The sequence below is a fragment of the Rhinoderma darwinii genome, chromosome 5, assembly GCF_050947455.1.
Source record: "Rhinoderma darwinii isolate aRhiDar2 chromosome 5, aRhiDar2.hap1, whole genome shotgun sequence".
Lineage (NCBI taxonomy): Eukaryota > Metazoa > Chordata > Amphibia > Anura > Rhinodermatidae > Rhinoderma > Rhinoderma darwinii.
Window position 1 is genome coordinate 122,624,453 of NC_134691.1, and position 17,717 is coordinate 122,642,169.

Consider the following 17,717-nt stretch of genomic DNA (forward strand, 5'->3'; position numbering starts at 1 on the left):
TGTTATACCATGTATAGAAGCCTGCCGTGAAGTTGACTTAGATACAGGGCGCCAGCAGACAGTATCATACATGGCCATACATACATATATACAAACATACATACAAGCATGCACATATATACATGCAAATATACATACATGCAAACATACACACATATATACATGCAAACTATCATACATACATGCATACACACACACACACATGAAAACATACATACATACAAACAAACATGCAAAGATACATACATACATATATACAAGCATGCACAAATATACATGCAAACATAAATACATGCAAACATAATTACATACATGCACAAATATATAAACATACATGCAAACATACATGCAAAAATAAAAACATGCAAACATACATACATGCACATATATACATACATGACAACATACATACATGCAAACATACATACATACATGCAAACATACATACACACATGCAAACATATATACATGCAAATATACATACAAACATGCACATGTATACATACATGCCAACATACATGCAAACATACATGCACATATATACATACATACATACATGACAACATACATACATGCAAATATATACATGCAAATATACATACATACACACATGCACATATATACATACATGCCAACATACATGCACATATATACATACATGACAACATACATGCATACATACATGACAACATACATATATATACACACATGCAAATATACATACAAACATGCATACATACATACATGCAAACATAAATTCATGCAAACACACATACATGCAAACATACATACATTCATGCAAACATACATACATACATACAAATATACATACACACATGCACATATATACATACATACATACATACATGACAACATACATACATACATACATACATGACAACATACATGCAAAAATACATACATGCAAACATGCAAACATACATACATACATGCAAATATATACATGCAAATATACATACAAACATGCACATATATACATACATGCCAACATACATGCACAGATATACATACATGACAACATACATACATACCAACATACATACATACATACATACATGCCAAAAAAAATAATAATACGTTCATACTTACTTTCCTCCTGTCCGGCCTCCAGCGATGACGCTTCATCCATGTCACCGCTGCAGCCTGTGATTGGCTGCAGAGGCGGTCACGTGGGATGAAGCGTCATCCTGGCGTGCGTGACCGCCACTACAGCCTGTGATTGGCTGCAGCGGCGAAAGGGATGAAACGTCATCGCTGGAGGCCGGACAGGAGGAAAGTAAGTACGAACGTATAATTTTATTTTTTTATTACATTTATTAAAATTGTATTTTCCGCGCGCCGAGCATGTACTGTGAAGGTTGCTGAAAGAGTTAGTGCAGCCCATTAACTCTATCAGCACCCTGGACAGTAGCATGCTCGGCGCACGTAAGTGACAGGTTCGGTCAGAACTAGTTCGGTCCGAACCGAACTTTTTTGTGAAATTCGGCGAACTAGCCGAACCGAACTTTTGATAAGTTCGCTCATCTCTACTCATAACTAAAGGCACTTTTACACAGGCCAATTGTAGCGTTCATGGCCACGGACCTACTCACCACTCGGCGGCCGCTGCCATGGATCTGTGAGTGCTGGCCGGCATCTCCTTCCTAGGAGACGCCAGCACTCACTTCCGCTAAGCTCGACATTGTCCAGAAGGATGCGTGCGCACGCTCGTGCCCAACCCCGCACATGAATTATATTTTATATTAGCCCCAATCACTCTGGACTATTTAAGGGGCCCTGACCCTTCACTCCCTGTCTCGGCATTGTTAGTAATTTCCATGTTAGTCTTTGCAAATATCCCTCAGTGTTATCCTGTTCCCAGTGCTCCCATGCCCTGCTACCTGTATACTATATCCCGTGCCGTGCTTCGTTCCTGAGCCTGTCTAGTGTTGGAGTCGTGTCCTGCGGCACCTACTGCGGTCCGCCACATCTGGCACAACCTGCCACAAATACTGTTGTTCGCCACGTCTGGCGCAACCTGCTGTACCTGCTGTAATCTGCCACATCTGGCGCAACCTGCCACATCCAGCCCCATCTGTGCTAAAGTTTCTGCCACTGTCTCGACTATTCAGGTACCCTTGTGCTGGACTTTGTATTGATTGGTGGCTCTGTTGTTTGGCTAGCTTCCTCCCCACTATGGCGGTGCGGCCTAGTGGGTCCACATACCCACAGACCGTGACAGTACGCTCAGGATATGGACCCTGCTGGTCAACCCAAGACCTTGACGACGACACAAGCCATGCAGGCAGACATGCAAGACCTTCAGTCACGACAAGACCAACTCCTCCTGGCGGTGAACACCATTATAAGTAGGCTGGAAGCACAAGCCACAGTTGTCACCGCACCTATTCGTGCTGTTCTTCCTGCTATACCTCCTGTCAGTACCAGTGTCGACCCCCGATGCTCAGTCCCGCTACCTCCTCTCTATGACAGAGACACGAGGTCCTGCAGGGGATTTCGGAACCAGTGCCAGATCCACTTTAGACTACATGCAAAGGCCTTCTTCTCCGATGATGCAAGGATCACCTTCATAATCTCTCTCCGTACAGGCAATGCCCTAGTATGGGCGATTCGCCTTTGGGGACATCAGGGACCAGAGACTCGTGACTTGCAATATTTTTTACAGACCTTCCATTCTATATTTGAAGGACCTGGAAGAGTTTATTCTGCTGCTGCATCCCTGCTGACCCTACACCAGGGAGACATCTCCGTGGGCGAGTATGCCATTCAGTTCCGTACCCGGGCTGCAGAACTAACATAGAACAATGAGGCCTTTGTGGCTACATTCTGGCAGGGACTGTCTTCTGGGGTTAAAGGCAATCTACCATCTACCCTGGACGATCTCAGTCTACTAGCCATCTGGGTTGATATGAGGATCAGGGAGCGTTCCCAAGAGGTTCACCGGGAGAGAGGATTTCCTAGGCTGGCTTCTACTTTCCAGCAATCCCTACTGTCCACTTCAGTCATCCCACCAGAGGAGCCTTTGCAGGTGGACCAGGCCAAACTGTCTACCCAGGAGAAACAACACAGACGCACTTCAGGACTTTGTCTGTATTGCAGCCTCAGCGGCCATGTAAAGGTGTTTGTGTCCCCAGAAGCCAAAGAGACCCCAGTGCCTAGGATTGGTTGGAGAGACAACCCTAGCGGAACAGCGCTGAATAAAAAATTATCTTCCAAACTGACCATTCCTGTGACCATAGTGTCCAGCGAGAAGACGCACTGGGTTTCTGCCTATCTGGACTAGTGGATCATCTCCAGTTGCCCACCGATCCTCTGGAGATGCCTTTGTTTGTTGCCTCGGTGAATGGTCTTCCTCTGCCATATCCAATCGTGTCTGAAACCAAGCCACTGAGGCTCCAGGGTTGGAGCCCTTCAAACTGAACTGATTACTTTCCTAGTCTTGTCTAAAGCAATCAAACCGGTTCTACTGGCTCCGGCTGCATGCTCCTGTCCTGGATTGGAGTTCTGAAGAGGTTCTCCAATGGAGCCCCAAATGCTCCCACCTCTGCCTGTTACAGATCCATCCTGTCCAGCCTTCTCTGTCTCAGTCATTAGCGGGATTGCCTACTAATTTTTCTCAATTTGCAGACGTCTTTAGCAAAAAGGATTAGATATATCCAAAGCAGAAAATTACCACAGCACTGGACCACAAGTGGGTGCACGCCTCAATAGGACCGGATCCGTGGTCCCCAATATCAGATAGACAAAATAGACGAGGAGACAGCACTTCCAAAATATGTCAGCTTTTTAATCACCCGTGCGACGTTTCAGTCCAGCAGGACTTTTCTCAAGCATAGTGAACACAGCAGTACAGGAGTATTTAAGGACTCACAGAGTCAACAGTAATAAAAAATGTGATTAATACAAAAACAGTTTAAAAGGATCTGTGTATAATAAAGCAGTGTAATTTTAAATCACAATCAGACCACCTAGGTGCTTATGCATAGAACTATATAAGTTTTAAGGGACTGGTACATCAATAAGCAGTCCGAATAAACAAAAAATAATAATGAATAACAAACTCACCAAGTGTGTGTATAATCAAAAACGATTACAGGATATTGTATCAAGATGCCAGATGGAACTACTTCTAATGGATAACGGCGTCCTGGAAGTCCAGATATCCACGTGTATAGGTTGAATAACATGCTATACTTCCTGTATTCAAAATGTGCATACTCTCGCGAGACTATGCTAATTAGTTCCTGCACATGTGCAGTGCATCTAGTGACTGCACGGCGGCCATTTTGGAAAGTGGCAATGACGAACATTAGAGGAAAATAGGGAAAAATTGTCAGTATCATTTAAAAAGGGGGGGGGGGGGAGAGAATACTCTATAGGACAACTAGGAGTTAGGGACAATGATATACTGATCAGTATTAAATTGTAAAAAACAGCACACACATGCTAATGTATAAACATTCTGACAGGGTGTGTGTGTAAACCAATATCATTGAGTATATGTCCCACATAATCTCACAAAAAGTGTCTACTCCCACCAAAATGACAATATATATTTATATCCCTTGGCCTCATACGTATGGAAAAAATTATTATATCTAGCCACACATGTTTCACAAATATGGTCGCCACAGGAAGAAATGTATTCGCAGGATTCCGAAAACCAGAGAAAGCAGTCCATTCAACAAATCGAATCTGTAATAATAATAAAAAAATATGTATATGTATATATAGTAATAAGACATCATTAAGAATGTGTTCAATTCACATAAAAAGAGATGATGCATAAAAAAATCAAGCAAGGTACATAAGGGAAAAATACGTTACAATATATGACATACTTAAGTGACTACACCGACTTTAAAATCAATGTTCAAACCATGTGGGGCAAGGCAATTTAACTTGAAAATCCATTCAAGTTCTCTCCGTTTGAGTCTGGAGACCCTGTCCCCACCCCTACGGTGTAGGGGAATATGGTCAATGATCCAAAATTTAAGGTCGCTGACCACATGCCCCGCTGATACAAAATGTGCGGACACTGGGAGATCCAATTTTTTAGTTCTAATAGTCGATCTATGTTTATTAAGACGAGCCCGACATTCCTGGGTAGTCTCCCCCACATATAGCAACTTGCATGGACACTGTAAAACATAAATGACATGAGATGATGCACATGTCAGAAAATGTTTAATGGGGTAAGTCTTGCCATTAGTCGGATGAACCAACGTGTTCCCTTTAATCATATTATTGCAATTGACGCAATTAAGACACGGGAAACATCCCAATTTTTTGGGAGCCAGAGTCAACTGGCGGTTCATTTGAAAGGATCCGACATCAGCATGAACAAGACGATCCCTTAGATTTTTTTGTCGTCTAAATGCCATCCTAGGAGGACAACCAAATTCAGGACCAGATTTAGTAAGATTTGTAAAAATATGCCACTCCTGGCGAATAATACTAGAAACTCTATTACTAATATCTGAATATGTAGAGACAAAAGTTAATCTATCAGATGATTCTCGTCTATGTGGTATAAGCAATTCTTCCCTAGTGATGGTTTGAACTCTGTCCCTCTGTTTTTGTAAGAGGGACAAAGGATATTTACGTCTGGCAAATTTGTCACTCATTTCATCTAAACGTAGTGTAAGTTGTTGGGGTTCAGTCACTATACGTTTAACCCTTAACATCTGACTAAAAGGTAAGGACTGTACCATTCGGCGGGGATGTTGACTATCGTATCGCAATAAACTGTTGCGATCAGTCACTTTGTTGTAAAGATCAGTAATTAACTTGTCACCCTCCCTATAAACTAGGGTATCCAAAAAATGTAGGTGTGTAGTTGATGATTCCATCGTAAATTTTATGTCATCATCGATGGAATTAAGGAACCCAAAAAAGTCTTCCAATTGTGACGTATTACCGGTCCAAATCACGAACACATCGTCTATGTACCTCCACCACCTCAGAACATGGCTGAAGTGGTGGGATACATAGACGTGGCGCTCCTCGAGGGCCGCCATGAACATGTTGGCATATGTGGGAGCCACATTCGAGCCCATGGCGGTCCCCCTCCTCTGAACATAGAAGGAGTCAGCAAACAGAAAATAATTTTCCGTGAGAATCACCTCCAAGAGGTCCATCAAAAATTGTATGCCTTCAGCCGAGTGTTCTGACCTCCCCAGGGCGTCCTTCACTACACTAAGACCCCGGCTATGGTTAATGGATGTATATAAATTACAGACGTCAAAAGACACCAAAATGATCTCACTACTCAGGGAAATGTGTGTTAATTTCACTATAAAATCAGATGTATCCTGTATATATGATGACGCTGAAATGGCATACACTCTAAGTATCTTATCCAAGAATATTGCTATAGGGTTAAAGATAGAATCTCTCCCCGAAACTATAGGACGTCCTGGGGGTTTATTTAGGCACTTATGGATCTTGGGAAGACAGTAGATGACAGGAGTAACTGGATGTATAACGACAAGGAATTCTGACAACTCTTTATCAATAATCCCTACTGACAAAGCCTGTGAGAGAATATGTGTGATCCTATTTTGGATCCTGAACTTGGGGTCACCCGAGACCTTTGTGTATACATTAATGTCATGAACTTGGCCTCTGATTTCATCCAAGTATAGCGACGTATCCATGACGACCAAGGCCCCGCCTTTGTCGGCCGGTTTGATCGTCAGGGACACGTCACCAGACAGGTCCTTCAAAGCACTCAATTCGGCACTGGTTAAATTAGGGTGAAACAATGACGATTCACCCAACTCATCACGAAGTTTGTTTACTTTTTGTTTGACTATACTTGTAAATGCATCTATAATTGGTTCACAGACATATGGTTGCCAAACTGATTTTTTAAAAAGCCCTACTTTATTCAACGCAAATTCACATTGTGCCCCACTACCCTGAGGCATACTATGGGTGCCAAAAAAATGTTTCAATTTTATCCTGCGGAAAAAGGCATATAAATCTAGTTCTAACTGGAACCAGTCTATTTTAGACGCGGGGCAAAAAGACAGTCCCTTGTTCAACAACTTTAACTCAGTATCGGATAGAGGACGTGAGGAGATATTTACCGCAAGTGATTCTAATTGGCTTTCTTCTCCTTGCCACGTGCCGACTGCCATTGACGTCTGGTTCTCTCCGGTCTTGGTTTTGTACCTCCTCCTATGTTTGCGCCCTCCTCTTCTTGTGCGTCCATGGTTCCCCCTAAAAAAGAATCTGGAACTTCCATGGGGTCACCAAATGTAGACTGTAGGCGTCTCCTGTTCTGAGGGGCTCCCTTGCCATATATTGCCCCTGTCGTATTTCTGGGCTCCTTCTGCCAGTTATAAATCCTCCCATCAGCATAATCTTCAACATCACGTATCCATTTCAATCTTTTAGTGTTCTCCAGATGCGATCTAAATTTGCCAAAGGATTCCCTAGCACCATCCTTGTATTTCTGCAACTCATCTGTTGATAACAAGGATGCCAATGATGTATCGAGGTCAAGAATCCGGGCATTGACACTCCGTAATTCTATTTGCAAAAATTCTATGTTAAGTAGGATGATATCACGGGAATATCTATTAGATATCTGACGGAAGCGCTGGCAGAAGTCCGCATTATTAGGAAAAAGGTTGGGTGTCAAGCTTGATCTCATTCCCCGGGGTATACGATCCGCTTTAAAGTATTCCCCCAAAGTCACCAAATGCAGATAGGTGGTAATCGCTCGCTTAGACTCCATCTCCCATTTTCTTTTAACATGGTCAACAGATGGGGCACAAAGGAAAGACACATCACCTGAAATACCCTGCATGATCCTGTCAACATCATCATCCGTATATGCAAATACTGTGGGTGACGATTCCATATTCAAAAGCTTGAAAGATAGCTCAAATGGCCAAATAAGTCCGTGCAAAGTGGATGGGATCAGATATATCCAAAGCAGAAAATTACCACAGCACTGGACCACAAGTGGGTGCACGCCTCAATAGGACCGGATCCGTGGTCCCCAATATCAGATAGACAAAATAGACGAGGAGACAGCACTTCCAAAATATGTCAGCTTTTTAATCACCCGTGCGACGTTTCAGTCCAGCAGGACTTTTCTCAAGCATAGTGAACACAGCAGTACAGGAGTATTTAAGGACTCACAGAGTCAACAGTAATAAAAAATGTGATTAATACAAAAACAGTTTAAAAGGATCTGTGTATAATAAAGCAGTGTAATTTTAAATCACAATCAGACCACCTAGGTGCTTATGCATAGAACTATATAAGTTTTAAGGGACTGGTACATCAATAAGCAGTCCGAATAAACAAAAAATAATAATGAATAACAAACTCACCAAGTGTGTGTATAATCAAAAACGATTACAGGATATTGTATCAAGATGCCAGATGGAACTACTTCTAATGGATAACGGCGTCCTGGAAGTCCAGATATCCACGTGTATAGGTTGAATAACATGCTATACTTCCTGTATTCAAAATGTGCATACTCTCGCGAGACTATGCTAATTAGTTCCTGCACATGTGCAGTGCATCTAGTGACTGCACGGCGGCCATTTTGGAAAGTGGCAATGACGAACATTAGAGGAAAATAGGGAAAAATTGTCAGTATCATTTAAAAAGGGGGGGGGGGGGAGAGAATACTCTATAGGACAACTAGGAGTTAGGGACAATGATATACTGATCAGTATTAAATTGTAAAAAACAGCACACACATGCTAATGTATAAACATTCTGACAGGGTGTGTGTGTAAACCAATATCATTGAGTATATGTCCCACATAATCTCACAAAAAGTGTCTACTCCCACCAAAATGACAATATATATTTATATCCCTTGGCCTCATACGTATGGAAAAAATTATTATATCTAGCCACATATGTTTCACAAATATGGTCGCCACAGGAAGAAATGTATTCGCAGGATTCCGAAAACCAGAGAAAGCAGTCCATTCAACAAATCGAATCTGTAATAATAATAAAAAAATATGTATATGTATATATAGTAATAAGACATCATTAAGAATGTGTTCAATTCACATAAAAAGAGATGATGCATAAAAAAATCAAGCAAGGTACATAAGGGAAAAATACGTTACAATATATGACATACTTAAGTGACTACACCGACTTTAAAATCAATGTTCAAACCATGTGGGGCAAGGCAATTTAACTTGAAAATCCATTCAAGTTCTCTCCGTTTGAGTCTGGAGACCCTGTCCCCACCCCTACGGTGTAGGGGAATATGGTCAATGATCCAAAATTTAAGGTCGCTGACCACATGCCCCGCTGATACAAAATGTGCGGACACTGGGAGATCCAATTTTTTAGTTCTAATAGTCGATCTATGTTTATTAAGACGAGCCCGACATTCCTGGGTAGTCTCCCCCACATATAGCAACTTGCATGGACACTGTAAAACATAAATGACATGAGATGATGCACATGTCAGAAAATGTTTAATGGGGTAAGTCTTGCCATTAGTCGGATGAACCAACGTGTTCCCTTTAATCATATTATTGCAATTGACGCAATTAAGACACGGGAAACATCCCAATTTTTTGGGAGCCAGAGTCAACTGGCGGTTCATTTGAAAGGATCCGACATCAGCATGAACAAGACGATCCCTTAGATTTTTTTGTCGTCTAAATGCCATCCTAGGAGGACAACCAAATTCAGGACCAGATTTAGTAAGATTTGTAAAAATATGCCACTCCTGGCGAATAATACTAGAAACTCTATTACTAATATCTGAATATGTAGAGACAAAAGTTAATCTATCAGATGATTCTCGTCTATGTGGTATAAGCAATTCTTCCCTAGTGATGGTTTGAACTCTGTCCCTCTGTTTTTGTAAGAGGGACAAAGGATATTTACGTCTGGCAAATTTGTCACTCATTTCATCTAAACGTAGTGTAAGTTGTTGGGGTTCAGTCACTATACGTTTAACCCTTAACATCTGACTAAAAGGTAAGGACTGTACCATTCGGCGGGGATGTTGACTATCGTATCGCAATAAACTGTTGCGATCAGTCACTTTGTTGTAAAGATCAGTAATGATTCTATCTTTAACCCTATAGCAATATTCTTGGATAAGATACTTAGAGTGTATGCCATTTCAGCGTCATCATATATACAGGATACATCTGATTTTATAGTGAAATTAACACACATTTCCCTGAGTAGTGAGATCATTTTGGTGTCTTTTGACGTCTGTAATTTATATACATCCATTAACCATAGCCGGGGTCTTAGTGTAGTGAAGGACGCCCTGGGGAGGTCAGAACACTCGGCTGAAGGCATACAATTTTTGATGGACCTCTTGGAGGTGATTCTCACGGAAAATTATTTTCTGTTTGCTGACTCCTTCTATGTTCAGAGGAGGGGGACCGCCATGGGCTCGAATGTGGCTCCCACATATGCCAACATGTTCATGGCGGCCCTCGAGGAGCGCCACGTCTATGTATCCCACCACTTCAGCCATGTTCTGAGGTGGTGGAGGTACATAGACGATGTGTTCGTGATTTGGACCGGTAATACGTCACAATTGGAAGACTTTTTTGGGTTCCTTAATTCCATCGATGATGACATAAAATTTACGATGGAATCATCAACTACACACCTACATTTTTTGGATACCCTAGTTTATAGGGAGGGTGACAAGTTAATTACTGATCTTTACAACAAAGTGACTGATCGCAACAGTTTATTGCGATACGATAGTCAACATCCCCGCCGAATGGTACAGTCCTTACCTTTTAGTCAGATGTTAAGGGTTAAACGTATAGTGACTGAACCCCAACAACTTACACTACGTTTAGATGAAATGAGTGACAAATTTGCCAGACGTAAATATCCTTTGTCCCTCTTACAAAAACAGAGGGACAGAGTTCAAACCATCACTAGGGAAGAATTGCTTATACCACATAGACGAGAATCATCTGATAGATTAACTTTTGTCTCTACATATTCAGATATTAGTAATAGAGTTTCTAGTATTATTCGCCAGGAGTGGCATATTTTTACAAATCTTACTAAATCTGGTCCTGAATTTGGTTGTCCTCCTAGGATGGCATTTAGACGACAAAAAAATCTAAGGGATCGTCTTGTTCATGCTGATGTCGGATCCTTTCAAATGAACCGCCAGTTGACTCTGGCTCCCAAAAAATTGGGATGTTTCCCGTGTCTTAATTGCGTCAATTGCAATAATATGATTAAAGGGAACACGTTGGTTCATCCGACTAATGGCAAGACTTACCCCATTAAACATTTTCTGACATGTGCATCATCTCATGTCATTTATGTTTTACAGTGTCCATGCAAGTTGCTATATGTGGGGGAGACTACCCAGGAATGTCGGGCTCGTCTTAATAAACATAGATCGACTATTAGAACTAAAAAATTGGATCTCCCAGTGTCCGCACATTTTGTATCAGCGGGGCATGTGGTCAGCGACCTTAAATTTTGGATCATTGACCATATTCCCCTACACCGTAGGGGTGGGGACAGGGTCTCCAGACTCAAACGGAGAGAACTTGAATGGATTTTCAAGTTAAATTGCCTTGCCCCACATGGTTTGAACATTGATTTTAAAGTCGGTGTAGTCACTTAAGTATGTCATATATTGTAACGTATTTTTCCCTTATGTACCTTGCTTGATTTTTTTATGCATCATCTCTTTTTATGTGAATTGAACACATTCTTAATGATGTCTTATTACTATATATACATATACATATTTTTTTATTATTATTACAGATTCGATTTGTTGAATGGACTGCTTTCTCTGGTTTTCGGAATCCTGCGAATACATTTCTTCCTGTGGCGACCATATTTGTGAAACATGTGTGGCTAGATATAATAATTTTTTCCATACGTATGAGGCCAAGGGATATAAATATATATTGTCATTTTGGTGGGAGTAGACACTTTTTGTGAGATTATGTGGGACATATACTCAATGATATTGGTTTACACACACACCCTGTCAGAATGTTTATACATTAGCATGTGTGTGCTGTTTTTTACAATTTAATACTGATCAGTATATCATTGTCCCTAACTCCTAGTTGTCCTATAGAGTATTCTCTCCCCCCCCCCCCCCCTTTTTAAATGATACTGACAATTTTTCCCTATTTTCCTCTAATGTTCGTCATTGCCACTTTCCAAAATGGCCGCCGTGCAGTCACTAGATGCACTGCACATGTGCAGGAACTAATTAGCATAGTCTCGCGAGAGTATGCACATTTTGAATACAGGAAGTATAGCATGTTATTCAACCTATACACGTGGATATCTGGACTTCCAGGACGCCGTTATCCATTAGAAGTAGTTCCATCTGGCATCTTGATACAATATCCTGTAATCGTTTTTGATTATACACACACTTGGTGAGTTTGTTATTCATTATTATTTTTTGTTTATTCGGACTGCTTATTGATGTACCAGTCCCTTAAAACTTATATAGTTCTATGCATAAGCACCTAGGTGGTCTGATTGTGATTTAAAATTACACTGCTTTATTATACACAGATCCTTTTAAACTGTTTTTGTATTAATCACATTTTTTATTACTGTTGACTCTGTGAGTCCTTAAATACTCCTGTACTGCTGTGTTCACTATGCTTGAGAAAAGTCCTGCTGGACTGAAACGTCGCACGGGTGATTAAAAAGCTGACATATTTTGGAAGTGCTGTCTCCTCGTCTATTTTGTTTAGCAAAAAGGAGGCTGAGATGCTTCCTCCACACCTGTCCTATGACTGTCCGATTGAACTGGTTCAAAAATGATTCTCTTCCCCGTGAATGGGTATATCCTCTCTCCTTGCCAGAGACTCAATCCATGTCTGCCTATATCAAGGAGAATCTAGAGAGGGGTTTCACATGACAGTTTTCCTCCCTGGGGCCGGGTTCTTCTTCGTTATAAAGAAAGACGGATCTCTTCGACCTTGCATTGACCAGATCACGCTCAAGATCAAATACCCATTGCCACTAATATCTGAACTGTTTGACCGTATACGAGGAGCCAGGATTTTTTCGAAACTAGACTTGCATGGGGCTTACAATTTGTTCTGAAGCCGTCAAGGTGATGAGTGAAAGACGGCATTCAACATCCGAGATGTGCACTACAAACCTGGTGAGGCCCCACGGTCTTCCAGGAATTTGTCAATGATATCTTCCGAGATTTCCTCTATGTGTTGTGGTTTATCTCTATGACATTTTGATTTTCTCCCCAGATCCGACGACGCATCGGAGGCATGTTCGTCAAGTTCTACTGCGTAAAGGGAGAATCGTCCTTCCTTGGCTACATCATCTCGGATCAAGGTCTCAAGATGGACCCTAAAAAGGTAAAGTCTGTCCTGGAATGGCCACGTCCTCAGGGCCTGCGGTCCATACAGCGTTTTTTGGGATTCGCCAACTTCTACCGGCAGTTTATCCAAAGCTTCTCATCATTCTTCCATCTCTACCCTTAACAAGAAGGGTGTGAACGCCAATGTGTGGACTCCAGAGGCAGAATCTGCAATTAATAGCCTCAAGAAAGCCTTCACTTCAGCCTCGATCCTTCATCATCCTGACGTGTCTCGGCAGTTCTCATTGGAGGTGGACGCTTCTTCTGTTGGTACAGGTGCACTTCCGTTCCAGAGGAGCTCCAAAGGAAAGGCAGTAGTATGTGGCTATTACTCTAGACTTTTTTCCTCTGCAGAGCGCAACTAATCTATTTGCCGATCGGGAGCTACTGGCAATCAAAATGGTTTTGGAGGAGTGGAGACATCTGCTAGAGGGCGCAGTTCACCCTATACTGATATACACCGACCACAGGAACGTCACCTATCTCCAGTCAGCTCAACGACTAAACCCCCATAAAGCCAGGTGGTCGCTGTTCTTCACCCGTTTCCAATTTGTGCTCCATTACCGTCCTGCTGACAAATATGTGAGGGCCGATGCCCTGTCCAGGTAAGAATTCTCCTCTGGGGAAATAGCTCTAAACTGGCTGGGCACGCTGGTGTTCGTAAGACCCGAGACTTGATTACTCATCATTTCTGGTGGCCCACGCTACCCAAAGATGTTGTGGACTTTGTCTCTTCCTGCACGGTGTGTGTGTTTCTAACAAGGTTGCTCTCTCCAAGCCTGCTGGCCTGCTCCAACCTCTGCCTGTACCCAATGCCCCCTTGCAGCATATTGTGATGGACATTGTCACAGACCTTCCTTCCTCAGCAGGATGCAACACTGTCTGGGTGGTGGTGGACCGGTACTCATAAATGGCACATTTTATCCCACTGACCGGTCTTCCTCCTGCTCCTTGACTGGCAAATCTCTTTATCCAGCACATCTTCCGTTTGCATGGCATGCCCCTTCACATCGTGTCTGATCGGGGGGTTCAGTTCACCTCAAAATTCTGGAGAGCCCTCTGTAGACTCCTGTATGTGAAATTGGACTTTTCCCCTAGTTCGTATAGGGTACCTGTGGCAGCTCGGACAGTAGCAAGGCAGGCTTGGTATACAGCACGACTACAGCTCAGCACGGCACTAAATCATGATAGAAGTATAGGATACAGAAACAGGAACACTGGGAGCAGGAAACACTAAGGGGCCATATGCAAGACAGACTAGGAATACACAACAAAGATCAGGCGTGGGAGGATGGGCTGGAACCATCTTATAACCCAGGGTACTCTAAACCAATTAGCTCAATCACAAACATGCTTGCGCTCTGGCTTCTCAAGTCTGGACTGAGCTCGTGACCGCACCCTGGTGGTCACTGTGGAGCAGGACAGCCGTATGTGCAAACATCTCTTGAGAGAAGGGTGTCAACTGGATGGAAGGAGTTTGTGGTCAGCGACCACGGACGTTACAGTATCCCCCTCTTACGTCCCCTCCTCTTGGGACCAGAACGAGAGAGAAACCTCTTAATGAGGGTAGGAGCGTTGAGATTCTCCTCTGGCTTCCAGGACCTCTTTTCTGGACCAAACCCCTTCCAATCTACTAAATAAAAGGTTCTTCCTCTTACTTTTTTAATGTCCAAGATCTCCTTAACCTCGAAGGTGTCTGAAGGGCCGCTGGAGACAACCGCAGGGCTTGGAGTCTTGGTAAAGCGGTTCAGAATCACTGGCTTCAGGAGAGAAACAAGGAAGGTGTTGGGGATCTTGAGGGTAGGAGGCAGCCGAAGCTTGTAGGCGACAGGGTTGATCTGCTACAGGATCTCGAAGGGACCGAGGACCTGGGAGCAAATTTTTACGACGGCACCCTGAGTCGAATTTTCCTGGAGGACAGCCAGACCTTCGTGCGATGAAGAAACTGAGGGGGTCTGCAGAACGTCCCCAAAGGCCATGTCAGCAGCTGGCACCTCGGACGTAACAGGGACCGGGAGAGGAATTAGTGGGTGCTGGCCATATACAATAAGGAATGGTGTCTTCTGTGTGGACTCGCTGGTATGATTGTTCTAAGAGAACTCAGCCCATGGAAGCAACTGCACCCAGTCATCATGCTGTTTGGAGATGAAGTGGCGTAGGTAGTTCTCCAAGACCTGATTGATCCTCTCAACCTGACCATTGGACTGAGGATGGTAGGCCGAGGAAAAGTCCAACTTTATACCCAGGAGTCCGCAGAGGGCTCTCCAGAACTTTGTGGTGAACTGAAGCCCCCGATCAGACACAATATGCTGCGGCAAGCCGTGCAGGCGGAAGATGTGTTGGATGAACAGCTTTGCCAGCAGAGGAACAGAAGGAAGACCGGTCAGAGGAACGAAGTGGGCCATCTTAGAAAATCGATCCACCACAACCCAGACAGTACTGCATCCGGCAGAGAGAGGTAGGTCCGTAATAAAGTCCATTGCCAGGGGGCATTGGGCACAGGCAATGGCCGGAGCAGACCAGCAGGTCTGGAGTGAGTGACCTTGTTGGCTGCACATACTGAACATGAAGAAACAAAGTCCATAATGTCCTTAGGCAGCGTGGGTCACCAGAAATGACGAGCAATCAGTGCCCGAGTCTTACGGGTCCCCGCGTGACCTGCCAGTCTAGAGGAGTGTCCCCAGTGGAGGATTCTTCCACGGTCAGCCAGGTGCACAAAAGTCCTCCCTGGAGGAATATCCCCAACTTGCAGGGGATTGACAGAGACAATGCAAGACGGATCAATGATGCTCTGTGGAATCTCCATGGTGTCTTCTGTCTCGAAAGACCTGGACAAGGCATCGGCCCTCACATTCTTGTCGGCGATAATGGAGCTCAAATTGGAACCTGGCCTGATGAGATTAAGTCATTTGGCCGTCTGGAGATAAGTGAGGTTCTTGTGGTCCGTAAAAATTAGGATAGGATGAGCTGCGCCCTCTAGTAGATGTCTCCACTCCTCTAGAGCCAATTTGATGGCCAGTAACTCCCGATCCCCAATCGAGTAGTTGCGTTCTGGGGAAGAAAAGAGCTTAGAAAAATATCCACATACCATTGACTTGCCCTTGGAGCCTCTCTGGAATAGGAGTGCACCAGCACCGACAGAGGATGCGTCCACCTCCAACGAGAACTGTAGAGAGACATCTGGATGATGGAGGATAGAAGCTGACGTGAAGGCACTCTTCAGGCTATTGAAGGCGGACTCTGCCTCAGGAGTCCACACCTTGGCGCTCATGCCCTTCTTAGTGAGGTTAGAGATAGGAGTAGTCAGTGAGGAGAAGTTTGGAAAAAACTGTCTGTAAAAATTGGCGAATCCCAGAAAGCGCAGTATGGCCCTCAAGCCTTGAGGGCGTGGCCATTCCAGAACAGACTTTACATTTTCAGGATCCATCTCGAGACCTCGATTCGAGATGATATAGCCCAGGAAGGGTAGAGCATCTTTTTCAAACACTCACTTTTCCAACTTAGCGTACAGACTATTCTCCCATAACCGCAGCAAAACTTGACGGACATGTCTCTGATTAGTCACAGGATCTGGAGAAAAAAATCAAGATATCATCAAGGTAGACTACTACACAAACATAGAGGAGTTCATGGAAAATTTCATTAACAAACTCCTGGAAGACCGCGGGAGCATTACACAGGCCGAAGGGTATTACTAGATATTCATAGTGTCCATCACGGGAGTTAAATGCAGTCTTCCATTCATCACCTCTTGCGAATCCGGACTAGGTTGTAAGCCCCACGCAGGTCTAGTTTGGAAAAAATCTTGGCACCACGTATACGATCAAACAGTTCTGAGATCAGCGGCAACGGATGTTTATTTTTCACAGTGATCTGGTTGAGACCTCGGTAGTCAATACAAGGACGAAGAGAACATCCTTCTTTTTGACAAAGAAGAACCCGGCTCCTGCCGGGGAGGAAAACTTCTGTATGAAGCCCCTCTCAAAGTTCTCTTTCACATAGGCGGACGTGTACGGAGTCTCTAGCAAGGAGAGAGGATATACCCTACCACGGGAAGGGATGCACCAGGAGTCAGCTCGATAGGGCAGTCATACGACCGGTGTGGAGGCAATGTCTCCGCCTCCCTCTAGCTGAAGACGTACGAAAATGCAGCATAATGACCCGGCAATCCTGCCAATGACCGAGGCAGCGAAGGCAGAGCCGAACGAATCTGCACCAGGCATCGGCTTTGACACTCAGGTCCCCACTGGAGAACCTCTCCAGAATTCCAGTCCAGGACTGGGGCATGTAGTCGGAGCCAAGGCAGGCCCAGCAACACAGGTTTAATGGCTTTGGA

At 43.7% G+C, this 17,717-nt stretch overlaps 1 long non-coding RNA gene across 1 annotated transcript; it reads right to left on the reverse strand.

Annotated features, from left to right (window-relative positions):
• Positions 1 to 4,359: 4,359 nt before the first annotated feature.
• Positions 4,360 to 8,644, reverse strand: LOC142652706 (uncharacterized). Its single transcript, XR_012847894.1, has 3 exons — positions 8,373 to 8,644; positions 7,116 to 7,494; positions 4,360 to 4,716 (listed from the first exon to the last, which is right to left on the reverse strand). It is a non-coding gene; the product is annotated as an uncharacterized LOC142652706 (long non-coding RNA).
• Positions 8,645 to 17,717: the final 9,073 nt, after the last annotated feature.